The sequence below is a fragment of the Oculina patagonica genome, chromosome 13 (genome assembly GCF_052425735.1).
Source record: "Oculina patagonica isolate OP01 chromosome 13, crgOcupat, whole genome shotgun sequence".
NCBI classification, from domain to species: domain Eukaryota; kingdom Metazoa; phylum Cnidaria; class Anthozoa; order Scleractinia; family Oculinidae; genus Oculina; species Oculina patagonica.
This window is the reverse complement of record NC_135770.1, coordinates 12,273,595-12,288,397: the sequence shown is the minus strand read 5'-3', so window position 1 is coordinate 12,288,397 and position 14,803 is coordinate 12,273,595. Positions and strand designations below refer to the sequence as shown.

The window sequence follows — 14,803 nt, the reverse complement described above, 5'->3', positions numbered from 1 at the left end:
GTTTTTATGAATATGAATTCATACATCAAATTTCCACCCTCCCCCCCCCCCCCGAAAATAAGTATTCTCCATAAAAAATAAGACCCAAATCTCAGACGCAAAATTCATTACAAAAAAGGCCGATTTAAGCCCATGGTTTTTTATTTATCCGTTTATTTATTTATTTTTTATCTGTCTTTTATGCGGTACTAATTTGTTGCAGGGTCATGTGGAATAGGACGGCACGAACACTGAAGTTTTACCCACATCAGGGCCCTAACTGCACAATATATCTGTGAGTGTTTTCGAAAAGGGGGGTTACAAGCCATCACTGCTTCCATTAGAATAGGAACCGAAATGATGCGCGACTCGTAAGTTACGTCGCGTTACGTTCAAATGAAATAGCGGCGGTGGCACTAACTCGGAAAAAACGTTTTTTCCGTGTTCCCCCAATAGGGAGTCGAACCCATGACCTTCCAGAATACCGGTTAGCGCTCTAACCACTAAGCTCTTGGGGACTCATGGTGAGCGAGATCATATACTGTGTTCTTATGTGTGACACTTGTCCTGCTAACTGCAAGGCTCAAATATTTCCAAATAGTAAATGTGAATAAATGATAAGTGAAATTGTGGTTTGGATAAAGTGCAAATAAGTTCAGAAGTGGTCGCAAGTTGGGGAACTCGGAGAATCTTTTTCCGAGTATTTGATTTGCAACCAATTCTCCACTTATTTGCACTTTATCCAATCACAATTTCACTTATCATTTAAACTTACTACTTGCCAATGTGATACTTTGATTCAAAGTTATAAAAACACAAATGTCATGATTTCATACAGAATAATATTGATTAAAACGCCCAAAATTCAATTTTTGTAAAACATAGTTGTCAAAATTCGGTTGCCGTGAAAACGTCAAATTTGGCGGTCACGTATCTCTGACGTCAAAATGTTGCCAGAGCAATTTTAGATAAAGTTGCCAAGTTTGGTGGTTATATCTTTATATCTTTTGTAGTTACACATCTTCAAACTCGCTACACATCTTCAAACTCGCTTCATACTCGCTATGAATTCTAATGTTTGCAAAGGAATTACTTCTATGGATCTGAATGACAAAACCATAGCTTCATTGTAACCAGATTTTTCTCCAAGGCGATAAAATTAGAAGGAAACGAGACTAAGGTAGAAAACTGTTCAGCCCAACAATATTTCGAAAACCCATATCGCAATCCGTTTTAATCATCATTTCTGGCCATCCACACCTTCTTTTGTATTTTTAGTGTTATCGAAATGTCTTTTCACTGTTTTGTTATTTTTATATTTCACTAAACTTGATGGTCATTTTCCCATGCCTTAATTTGGCTAAAAATCGTGACACAGTCCCTTTAAAGAGGGCAACGTCATAAAATTTGCAAGTTTGTTGATGTTAGTTGCATTCTTGAGATCGGCCTACTGGAGCTCTACAACGATGCTTTTTATCCTACTTATATCACATAACTACATATAGATAGTACAAATTGAAGAATATATAAATACATTCTTTCGTTAATCTTCTGACGTAATGTCCCCATCAGTTTAACCCTATTCAGAGGGGAGGAGGGAGGCGGTGGGCTTTTAAGGGGCCGCCAAAAAAAATGAAGATTTGTAACTTCAAAACGACTAAAGCTAAAACCACCAAACTTGGCGACTTTTTTAAATTGTTTTGGCAACATTTAAACATAAGTATCACGTGACCACTAACGTAGACGTTGTCATGGTAATCTTTTTTTTGACAGCTATGTTTTGCAAAATTTGAATTTTGGGTGTTTTGATCAGCATTATTTCTCTATATTTTCTTGTTAGCACTAGTAAAATTACTAATTTTAAAAACACGAAACAACTTTTTGAGTCTAATGCTTGCGTGCGCTTTGCGCATGCGCATTAGACTCTTTGTTATATGAAAAAAGCTGTTAGCAATCCCAAGGGAATGGTTCGGGATCGATAATCGTTCGCTGTAATGTAGAAAACAATGATCAGCTGCAAGAACGGACTCCGTACGGACACGCACGATTAGTTTCAATTAAAAACAGCCAATCAGCGACACGTGTTCCCACGCATAATTAAAAGTTCTTTCTCAAGTCACGATTATTCAACACTTGAACAGGACGTAATAATTTTCCAGTTAAGACATTTGTAAGCTTTTTGTGAAAATAAATCTTCGTTTTCAGTTCAGTTAAGCACTTGTGTTTTCGTCTTGCTTAAAAAGCAAGACGTCTTTGAGAAAAAATATTTCGACGGCGACTCGCGTTTATTTACACAATGCGTCCAAATATTTATTTTGTCAGTAAAATATAGAAAACTTTACCTCGTATTTTGTATTTAAGTCATTCGAATTTTGACCAATTTTTTCTTTACAGTGCAAACAAAAACCTTCAAAAATAAAAGATGTACATGGATAAATGTAAATCAAGTTACGCGACTAAATCAAAATGCGTTTGTTTGGCCGCTTTGCAGTATTACACTGTCCCGGCCTTTGCCATACACTGAAATCGAATTTCATGCTTTTACGACTCTCAGAGATCTTAAGTTCTTCTTACAGCTAGAAAAATCATAAAATGGTTACATTGATATGGAAGTGATGATTCGCGAAATTTGTACATCATGATAAACAGTCTTCGCTCCTGTGTATGGTAGCTCGATAATAATTGCCTAGTTTCCAGCGTTCAAAAGGTCATCATTTATTTATATTGACGTGAGCATTTACACCCGTTTTTAGGAAAATCTGTCACTAAGTGCTTAATACAGTACAATGGAGTAACAGTCACTATTTCAAGTGCTTTTATTGCAAAATCTGTTTCAAGAGTCATCATCAAAATGGTGAAAAATCTGAAAGAAAACGATGTGAAGTTCTTCAACCCTTGTTGTAATGAACATGCTTTTTGTAAATCGTCACGCAATCTTGTCCAAATGTTTAATCGTTTCTGCTTTTACGGACAATACGGAAGAAGTAACATCAACTCCTGTTCATACTTTAAATTTTGTGAAGCATATAACATTTATGACTGTTTCGTTTTCATCCATAATCATCCACGATGCCCCTAGCTTGCTATAAGCATTTTAAATTAAACTCCCGAACACAAACCTCTAACCAATTTTAACCGGCTTACGAAAACCGCGCAATCTGTATCACTATGCCATACGGCATTAGACTCATGTCACCCTTGGTGACCTATTTTTAAAGACATGTTTCGGCATGACTTATGCCATCTTCAGTTTATTGAGAATTTAAAATCTAGGGCTATATATATACCCAAGCTACAAATACAAAAATAGAAATGTATACAAAGTAAAATTACAATAACAAAAGATAAAGGTAAAGCCGTTACAAAGTGGCAGGTACTGTCTGGTACTGTCTAGAACAGTAATTACTCACAGTGTGAGCTTTAGACCGTTACTAATAGAACAAAAGATTAAAATAAAAAGGTGTTGACATGCTGCACTTGAGTGTTTAAATCTGGTTTTAAACTATTAATTGTAAAAGGCCTCTTTTAATTTAAGAAAATAAACGGTTTGAGCAGAATCCAAAATTTTAAAGCAATCAGATGTGTATAAATTTTTGCAATTAGATGAACTGTTAAGGTGTTTAAAAACATGTGAATTTTTGTCAGTTAAAGTATGCTCTTTGATCCTTGTTGAAAAATGACGGGAAGTCTCGCCAATATAAGTAAGAGATAAATACCGAGAACGGAGGTATTAATCCATATACATCCCGAGGGATGATACCTCTTACTTATATTGGCGAGACGTCCCGTCATTTTTCAACAAGGATCAAAGAGCATACTTTAACTGACAAAAATTCACATGTTTTTAAACACCTTAACAGTTCATCTAATTGCAAAAATTTATAAACATCTGATTGCTTTAAAATTTTGGATTCTGCTCAAACCGTTTATTTTCTTAAATTAAAAGAGGCCTTTTACAATTAATAGTTTAAAACCAGATTTAAACACTCAAGTGCAGCATGTCAACACCTTTTTATTTTAATCTTTTGTTCTATTAGTAACGGTCTAAAGCTCACACTGTGAGTAATTACTGTTCTAGACAGTACCTGGCAGTACCTGCCACTTTGTAACGGCTTTACCATTATCTTTTGTTATTGTAAGTTTACTTTGTATACATTTCTATTTTTGTATTTGTAGCTTGGGTATATATATACCGGTAGCCCTAGATTTTAAATTCTCAATAAACTGAAGATGGCATAAGTCATGCCGAAACATGTCTTTAAAAAGTTGTTTCGCATTATTTCTCTGTTTTAAAATGGAGTTTGTTTTTTATACTTAATTTTGAATGATAGCATTACAAAAGGTAGTCTTTAGTTTATTTAATATTAATTTGACGTCAATACCATTTTGTAAAGTTCCAAAATCCAAGATGACGGACACAATTTGTCACCAGACCATTTGTCTCTGTAAATTTATTATTGCGTTATATTTTTCCAACCTTGAAGCATTCTTCAGTTTGTGGTCATACATTCAACTGTGATAAAATATTAATAGAATACTATTTCAGCCATCAAAATCCTACATGCGACTTCACAATGACGTCATACTACGTCATAGTGACACCAAAACATCTACAGTAGCCAGAATTACTGTCTGCATCATTCTATGATAATTTGGTAATTGTAGGATAAACGGCTTTAAAGTTACATGGGGGGAGGCTTTTGCAGCCCTCCCCCCGGTCCCAGAAGGCCCAAAACTACCGGGTCTGAATAAGGTTAAATATAAATAATGTTTGCACCTCACCTCCTTCATCAAATCATTTATACTACAAATGAGAGAACGGCGCCAACATCTTTGCCGGCAGTATGTCTGTAAACTTTAGGATGTAAATAGCCCTCTTCATTTTCTTTTGCCTCGACTTGAGGAGATTGTACATAACTACGATTTAAGATCCGGCACAAGTCGTAGCACCATCAAGTCTTGCAGAACGAAGCGTTCTCAGGACTTCGTCACTTCTCGCTATTAATCTCGAACTAGCTTGTTTATAATAGAACCTTATATTTTATATATATTGTAATTAATAGTTTATATTTATACCTTGTATTTTACTCTGTAATTCAGTTTTTACTGCAATGAGTTTCCATTAAACATTATATTATTATTATTAAATCCAGCAATAAATATCTCGTCCTAGCTACGATTGAAAACTAAATTCAAGAAAGCAGGCTATCAATGTTTACGTTGCCATCGTTTAAATGATTATTAACAATTCTTTAATTAAGGGGAAAAAACAAACAAAAGCACTGACCGTGTCGGTGTTATAGAAATATGATCAAAATTTATTGCATAAATTTCATTTCTCAGTTTCCTCTTTAGTTTTAGTTTCGTTTACGAAAAAAATATCGAACACGAAGTTCATAAAAAAACTCCGCTGCGGGTCATGTTTTAAACTCAAAATGTGATGAAACACAGACCCTCTTGATTGATACATTACTTCGATCTCCTAGGTATCCTGTTTATTCACATACAGAAGCTATCAAGGTCCTCGATGACGGAAACGAAGCCGAAAGAACCGCTCTGTTGGTCTCAGGTTTTAGACAAGTACCTGACAATCAAGGGGATTATGATCTATTTCTACCGTGCCCTCTGGGAACGTTTCTGAAACCTTCCTCAAAAAGTCACCAAGGATGCATAGAATGCCCTCCAGGTATATTTTATAACCTTCTAGACGAGGAAGATGCCTTTGTCGTTTGCTTTTACGTATTTTGGGGCAAAAGCTAAGCGTTTTGTCGGCAAACAACGCTTCATCTCAATTGAAGTTCTTTCAAATTGTAAGCAAAAATTGCACGATTCGTTTATTTTTACATTCCATTAGGATGTTGGCTTGATTTTTTCTCAATTTCCGTTATTTTCTGACTTTCTTAGAAAATTGTGAAATCCATGGCGTTTCTTATGACGTCAAACCACCACCCCCTTGTACTACGGTGAAGGTATTAGTTTGCTTGTACGTCCGAGGGTTAATATTCAGCTATTATTTTCGAACACTTTATACTGTGATAGTTTACAAAAATATTCTCTTAAAAGGGCCTAAACGATATGAGAATTTCCTCGTTGGGTGCCCTTCTAAATTCAAAACAGCATAAGAAGTTAAGTGCATTGCAAGCTATGTACCGGATTAAAACTGACATGAAAGGTCAGTTTATGGCTTAAAAATATATTCGTATCCTCCAATATATGCAAAAGTGCTTAAATTGATGAATAATCAAGGGTGTTTTGAATTCAAATATACTAAAAAGAACAAATTGTGTATCGCCATACAGCTACGATTTTAATAAACTACATAGGCCTTTCGACCGTAACGGTCCTCTTCAGTGTAGTAACATTTGAAATGGCAACGACCAGTAACATGATATTACAGTACAGATAGGGTGTGTCGAGATATTTATAAAATTAAGTAACGCCGGTGCGTAATGCACACGGATCAACCCTATTAAGGCCATCAGGCTCACTAGTGCGCAACTTACTTATCCAAATGGACTCTAACTCATTTAACTTCTCAGGAGAAGAATGGCTTAATACTACAAACTTAAATGTTTGGTTAAAAGTAGAATTATGGAAATCTAAATGAATTTTAAGGGCAGACTCCTTGCTGTTTCTATGCCCAGTTATGCGGTCACGCAACTTTTGGGTTGTGTTACCTACATATTGTTTTTTACAAAATATACATTCTGCCATATAAACTATAGATCTAGAAGTACATGAAGATTTGCAATTAATACGAAAAGAATTCCCTGTAATGGTACTATTTACGGTGTTGATGGGGTTAATTAAATTACAGGATAAACATTGTTTAACCCCACATGGAAGTGTCCCTTTGCTCTCACCCGGAACAGACAAAGAAATAGCCTTACGTTTGTACAAAAGGTCTCTAAGATTGGATGCCCTGCGAGTGCAAATCATAACACGAGCTCCTAAATCCCTCCAAATGGGTGATTTGTCCAAGATCTTGGAGCCCTGTAGAACAAATTCCCTGGTTTGCTTAGCACCCGGGCCATATGTAATAACCCAAGGTACTATGTTTTTGTTCTCTTGATTTCTCATGTTGTACGACAGAACCCGGGGTTTGGAGGCTATCTTGTTAAGAATACGTTTAACCGACCCTCTGTTGTAACCACTGATTATAAAAGCATCAGCCAGCTCGTCTAATCTGACCAAAAGCTTGTCATTGTTGGAGATGATACGTCTAAGACGTATGCCTTGGGAATAAACCACACTGTTAAAAGTATGGACCTGGACCTAGATTCGTTCAGTATTTTAAATAGGGAACTACCTATAACACGGATTCGATTATTTATCATTGATAATAAATAATATTACATCATTGTCAAAAACCGTTTAATTCATTCTCCTTTTCTCTTTATAGGTGGGTTTTATTCTGACACTCTGGGTTACGTGGCCCAAGGCTGTAAGAGATGTCCAAATGGTTCTTATGTCTCATTTGATCGAACACCAGGAAAATCAGTGCTAGATTGCAAGGCTTGTCCCCAAGGTAAACAATTAATACACCCATCTTATTGTCTGAGAAGTGTGTTACTTAATTGAAAAGTGGCTTACACAAGCAGACTTGTATTCTCGAACATTAATCTGAGAATTAATGGAGAAATATGGTAATTTGATCACTCGTCAAGCTTTCATTATTGTAATGGTGTTTTGCATTCTCAGCTAGCGAGCCCTTATCTTAAGTTGTCACAATAGAACAAAAAAAAATCGTGTAAATAATAAAGGTGGTATTTTTTTTTCGATAAATTGTGCCTATTGTCTGTCGCCTTACAGGTCAGCCACCGATGTACCATGAAAGCTGACAAATCATTGTGGAAAATTTAAAAAAAAATCCAGTTTTGCTGTCAACACAGTATCGAATCCGCCATCTAGTATCGCTCTATGATTAGTTTCCTATAAAGGAACGTTACCAATTGAACAAATTTGGCTAATAGATTCACATAAATAACTATATAATATAAGGTGCCTTATTTAATTTTCGCATCTATAATAGCAAGCCCTATACATATTGGTTACCAATCGTAAATATAGCTTAAGTCTAATAATAGCCTTATCTAGCTGTAGGCCAACTTTTTATCAGACCTGATCCAGGTCTTGACTAGAGGAGAAATCGCATCGACCATTATGAAAGGCTCACTTACCAAAAATAGCATCAACCGTTTACGAAAGGGAAATAAGCGTCCAAAGAACCCCTTCGTCAGCTTTCATGGTAAACCCGTGGCTGACCTTTAAGGCGACAGACAATAGGCACAATTTATCGACAATGTTTATGCCAATGACGAAACATTTTGCCAATTGGTTGCCCGGTTAATACGTAATATATAAAAAACCTGAGGCCATATTTAAACTGCATTTCCAAATAACAAAAAGAGGATTGAAAATACTCCGCGCAACCTTGAGGTGTTTTAAATGTGATGAAGCACTTTCTCCAGTGTTTGATATACTTTCTCAATCGAAAATGAAAATAAGGGGTGAAGGGAGAAATTTAATCGGACAATCCACGCTTGGTTGCAATTTTATTTTTATTTTTACCAGATGGATCATTAATGAGTTTGAGAAACAGATCAACTTCGAAAGGAATAATTCTTCTTGTTAATGCCATAACAAGCGGATAGAGGGAGATTATTTAACCGAGGTTGGCGCACGCGCAATACAAACTTGGTGACCAATTTAAGGAGACTCAATTGTTGATAACTTGTGATTTGCAACTGACAACTCTTCAAGTTCAAATTTGCAAAATTTGATGTACCACTTACGCAGCGAGTCGTTTAATTTAGTTGACCTTTTTTTAGTTTCGAGAACGCAATTTCTTCACTAAGGGACGGACCATTATTTTTTTGGAGGGGGGGATGAAAAATATTAAAAAAAAAAAAAGTTTGCACGGCCTAGAAAGACAAAATAAATTGTTTGTAAACACGATATGTATAACAAAAATTAGTTAGAATTTCGAAAAAAATGTTTGCAGAGGTGCATAAACTAAAAAAAAAGTTTGCAGAGGAAAATTGTTCATCCCCCCCCCTCCCTCCAAGAAAATAATGGTCCGTCCCTAATCCTTAAGGTATGCCCTGTCTTTTATTTACTATAGTAATACATGCCGTTTTACACATATGGTTGATTAAGACATCGACTTAACCAAAGCAAGTTCGATAACAATTGTGTGAAGTGCTCTTTCCATTTTTGTGGGCTTTACGTCTTAAATGATAAATTTTTGCCTTGAGTAACCTTAACAAAGCTGACACTATTTTTAATCGTCACTAGGAACAGAAACTGACTTTTTCGCTGGATACCGTGCTTGTCAATGTTTGGAAGGATTTTATCGAACCCACCTGTTCGAGGAATGCCACAAAATTTAATGTGGGCAAGGTGGACTGTTGTGCCAGGATGATTATGCTTCTTTGAAATCTGGTTACTGGTGGCAATGGCGTAACAAAACATACAAACAGGGATACCGAGATTTTATCAAAATTATTTTATCATCTTCACCAGCGTTAGATAATTTATCCATACAATACCCTTACCCGATTCCGACTCCATATCTGTGCCCAGTAGAAGAGTCCTGCATGGGTGGTTTAGATTCAAAGTGCGGAAATGGATACGAAGGTCCTGTCTGCGGTGTTTGCAGTTTAGGATACTTCAAGCAGTTTCAAGCATGCACAAGATGTCCATCAAAGAAGTGGATAACGGGACAATTGTCAATTTTTGCCGCCATCTTGGTCATAATCGTTGCCCTTTTGGTCTGGAAGAGCAAAAAAAGAAGGAAGGAAAAGGACCGAGAACGTTCTTTAAAAGACACGTTTTTTTCCAAACTTAAGATCGTTATCGGCTTTTACCAGGTTACTCATGGTTTACTGGAAGCGTTCTCTTACATCCAGTGGCCAGGTTCCCTGCAAGTTATATCCAAGTATTCAGGAATACTCCAGATGAATTTACTTCAGATTGCACCAGTCCACTGCCTTTTTCCGGGATTACGCGTGGATGCCTTTGGAGACTTGTGTCTGATGATGGCAATGAATATAACTGTGATAGGTGCTTCTGGAATTGTTTACTGCGTCCGCAAGATGATCATCTCAAGACGGCAAGACCTAGGAGCCGAAGAAAAGTCTTATAAAATTTCACAGACAAAAGAGATTGTTTACAAGAATTTGTTTTTCTTACTGTATGTAACTTATCTTAGCACATGCTCCAAGACAGCCAGTGTCCTGCCATTTGCTTGCCGGAAACTCTGCAAAGATGAGAACGAAGAGCCGTGTAGCGCGTACCTGAAAGCAGACTACAGCATACGGTGCCAAGGACCAGAGTACAACAACCTGCTAATCGTGGCATACATTAGTACGGCATATATCTTTGCCCTACCTACCGCCTCATTCATTGCCCTTTGGAGATACCGCAGAGAAATACTAACCGCGATAGACAGTGAAGCAGTCACCAGCACAGAAATGATCGCAGGATTGCGTTTTCTTTTCGAAAACTATAATACTCGCTCGTGGTTTTGGGAACTAGTTGAGATGTCTCGCAAAGTGACCCTTACCACTGGTCTCATTCTCGTGGGACAAGAGAGCCGGTCTTACATTGGCTTGGCATGGGTGGTCGCTGGTATGTATGGGATGCTTTTTTGCTGGGTCAAACCGACACAAGACGCGTTCGAGAACAAGTTAATGTCAACTTCCCTTGCCGTTACTGTCGTCAACTTGGGAATTGGAGCTGTGAGTAGAATTCCAGCAGAAAATATACCAGACTCGATCGACCGATACACAGATGCAGTGATAATGAAGATACTGATTGTTGGAGCAAATTCTCTGGTGATTGGCCTACTTGTTGGTAAGATATATTGTTAAGCCATTCAAATTGCTATGTAATTCTGTTCAGCCAAGCCTTCTTAAAGAAAATGATGCTAGTATGAACTGTCACTTAAATAGTAACATGAAGTCAATTCACTCATCATAAAAAAATTAAAGCCTATCAAATGCCAAATTAAAGTGAAGGAAGCTATGCTCTTTCACAGGAGAAATTAACGCAATGGATTTGGCATGGTGATTTCAAGTATTTCAAAATCACATGTGAGATCTATTAAAAGTAATAAATATTCTTTTAAAACACAGAAAATTTAATATTTTTTATTTGTTGAGGAAATAAAGGCGTCATTATATTAAGTTCGTGTAAATTTATAATTTTCAACGTGGAGGTGATTAAACTAACCACGACTTCAATAAATGCACATTACCGCGGGTTTGTTATCTTATCACTATACATTTTTTCTAATCAAAAAGAGCATTTTGCACTGAAGTAAAAGTATTTGGGAAACATTATAGAAAATCACCTTTTTGGCGCTCCTGTCAACTGAAAGTTACTACAAACTTTTGTTTAAAACATATACATATTAGTTTTTATTTTTTCAGTTCAGTACTTGGTTTACTTGTATCAGTACCTCAATGAATGGCGGAAAAATCCACATTGGTCCTTTTCATGCTGTTTGGCTTTGCTCCTCCCTCTAAATGACTTGCAAGGAGAAATTCGTGGTATGGCGGGTAAAAATGTCCTCAAAACCCAGCTACAAACAGGAGGAGTGGAAAAACCATCCATTTTCTCTTCGGCAAAAGATAGCGGGGCTATGGACATCACTCTGGCGACTGTGGAAAATAAACCTTATGACGAGAACAAGAAGGAGTTAAACGAAACAAAATGCAGATTCGACAAATGTCATCGAGGGACACAGACAAAAACATTTACACTTCCTATCGCGGTACACGGATCATTGAAAGGAAATCAGAATCAGTATGTGTGGGTATTATAGGGCACTAATGAGAATCCACACAACTGCGCAATTACTGGCACACTTTGCACTTTCTATAAGGGCTAACACTATCCTTCTCTTAGTGTCAAATGTTGTTCTAAACAACCCAAAGAGCACGTCAGTGCTGATCCTGAACTCTGATTTCTACAGCATGAAGCTATTACTATCACAGGTAGCGCTGGGAATCCCAATATGTAAGGGATGGGTATGCTCGTCCGGAAATTGGGATTAACCGCCTAAAGGATAGCAATATAAGCGTGGCTAAAGCGTGCTAAACCACCAACACAAAAGACAGCTTTTTTATTCCTATGCGTGCATGGCAATCCTACATGAGACCTACGTCGACACCTAAAAATATAAGCGTTCTTTCCTGACCACACTAGGTAAGAACAAAATCTGTAACTTACACCCTTTGGCAGGACAACGAGCATTCACAGTCCTATAACTTCATAGTCCCACCGGGCCGTTCCCACAACACTTTTGTGGGGTCTTGCTCAAAAACGCAAGTCAAGGACACCGGCTAGGACTCATCTTACGTGACAAAACCTGTGAAACACATCGGTGACGTAAAACAAAGAATGACTAAGAGCACTTGAAAGAACCTCAAAACAATATGGAAAGGAACAAATAGCTCCAAAACAAAGAAAAAAGTTCAGACTCTTTACATTTCATGTTTGTCCACAGAACCGCTTGACCCTCTTAGCCGTTTGCTCATGGGGCACGAGAAACAAGTGACTCTGGGGGACACATGATTTGATTGGCTAGATCTTTAACAAAGAAAATGTAAATTTAACAAATCACATCAATCGTTTTAACATCCCTTTGTTGTTAGGGATTTTCACCCTTCTCTTTGTTAACCATCTGGCCAATAAAATCCTGTGTCGCCAGAGCCACTTGTTCCCTGTGCCCAAGGCTCAGCCGGCTAAAAGGGACAAGCGACTCTGGGGACGAGAATGGTTCTTACACTGCAGAAAACCTTTGTCCAGGCTCAAAAAGAAAATTTATTAGTTTCTAAGGGAAATACTAACTTATACTTAGTCGATTAAGAAAAGGAATTCGATAAAGGTAAATAAACCGCCGTAGCGACACCCTTTCGTCAGACCAAAGTGTAGGAATGTGAGCTCTGTGTGTGTTTATAGACTAGAGCACAGCGTTATGCTATTTTCGTGTATTTGATCGCTTTTTCGCTACCTACAGTAAGTCCCGTCAGGCAATTAGTCGGATAATTTAGTATGCTCATACGTGACAAATACAATAAATTAATGGTGAATTTTGATGATCATTTTTTCATTCTTTTGGTCACATTATTAAAGACGTGGATACAATGTTTTTCTGGACATTTTGCAAAACTCTCTGAACTACACTGATCTGCAAAGTAAGAAAAACTAAGTATTTTGTAGAAAATATTAGTGTTTAAAAAAATGTTTTGTATTTTCTACAGGTCGCAGCGCTCCAAACTTCAGACCTCGGATGAAATTGGGATTACTGAACTAGCAGAGAACATGTAAATAGCATATACTGACATGAATAATAAGAAGTGAACTTTAGTGCTCGGGTCCTTCAATAAATACCTGTGCATGCGCTGAGCTTGATGTTCACAGCATTTTGTAACTTTGTTCTAGTATTTTTTTAGTATTGAGCTCAGCTGAATTTGTAAATCAGCACAAGCGATTAGGTAGGTACATGATATATCCTCCATATGCCAATATCTATGCCGGGGTTAAATTCTACTAACTCTTATATTATCTATGATATTGAAAGGTCGTGTGTTATTAACTATGCGATTCTTGTAGAAGAAACATTAATAGGTCGTGCATCATTAAATATAAGATTATTGTACGAAGAACATTTAGAGACTGCTCTGTAGGCATCTGTTTCATTCGGAAATGAACGAAGAAGGAAATTACAAAACTTATTTATCTTAATAATAATTTTCTCTATGTATAATACGATATGCATTGATTTTGTTTCTTAGCTGTATGTTAACAAGGTATAAAGCATCAAAATTACTATCCATTATTTCACTGGGTTAATTCTAAAGTAGAAATAATAAACATCACGAAAAAGTATCCAGCTTTGAAAATGTTGAATTACACGTGCGTGGTGTGCGCACGCGTCTGCCGCCACATGGTTAAGAAAAGAACACAAGCAAATTACAAGAAAACAAAAGTAGCGTAGGATTTAACGAGTCGCGATCGAGAAGCAGAGTGATTCTCTTGCTTTTTTAGGGATCTTTAACTTCCCAAATACTTTCTCGTAACCGTATACTTATTTGTGATCAAAGTGCAGATTATTTTTTATGCAAAGCTCCTGCATCAGCTCAAATATCGCTGGCATCGCTCGATAAAATTCAGTTATCAACAGGCTAGTTCACAGCCCGTACTAATCAAAATAGAGAAGTCACGGAGAATAAAGCTGAAGTACTAGTGGAAACTCGGGAAGGAGGAGAGAACAATATTTAATTAGGATAGCTTCCTAATTTGTTTCAACCTGTCCTTTCTCTCAATCAATCTTACCAATGCGCTTCGGGAATTTTGTAAAACAAAATTCTAAAGGGTATCAGAATCATATTTTAACTGAGCCGTGGCACGAATTCAATTTTTTTATAGTTACTATAATTTTTATTGGTATTTAAGCACGGCTCAAATTCATTTTATTCTCAAAATGTACCGATGCAGATTCTTTTATTAAGTGAAAGCGGCTAGTAAAGAGGAGTGAAGCCTTAGACAGAAGATTATTTAATGCAAATTTTGTATCCTGACAAATACTAACTTCGGTCATGAGGAACCGTATGAATCTGTAGCAACAGTTAAACTTAAAAAAAAAAACAAGAACAAAATAAGTCAATGCAATCTCATGAACATTACTGAGTGACTTTACCGGATATTCAGGTAAAAATTAATTAACTGGAGACAGGCTATTTAGTTAATAGCATCTGATCAAATAAGGACAGAGTAATATTTTTTGGAGGGGGTCAAAAATCATGAACAAAAA

At 36.8% G+C, this 14,803-nt stretch overlaps 1 pseudogene across 1 annotated transcript; it reads left to right on the top strand.

The window, feature by feature from the left end:
* Positions 1 to 78: 78 nt before the first annotated feature.
* LOC144636138 (uncharacterized) lies at positions 79 to 14,430 on the top strand (annotated as a pseudogene). The gene is made up of 6 exons (XR_013567474.1): positions 79 to 274; positions 5,466 to 5,665; positions 7,382 to 7,507; positions 9,277 to 10,836; positions 11,415 to 11,796; positions 13,251 to 14,430. The product of XR_013567474.1 is annotated as an uncharacterized LOC144636138 (transcript).
* Positions 14,431 to 14,803: the final 373 nt, after the last annotated feature.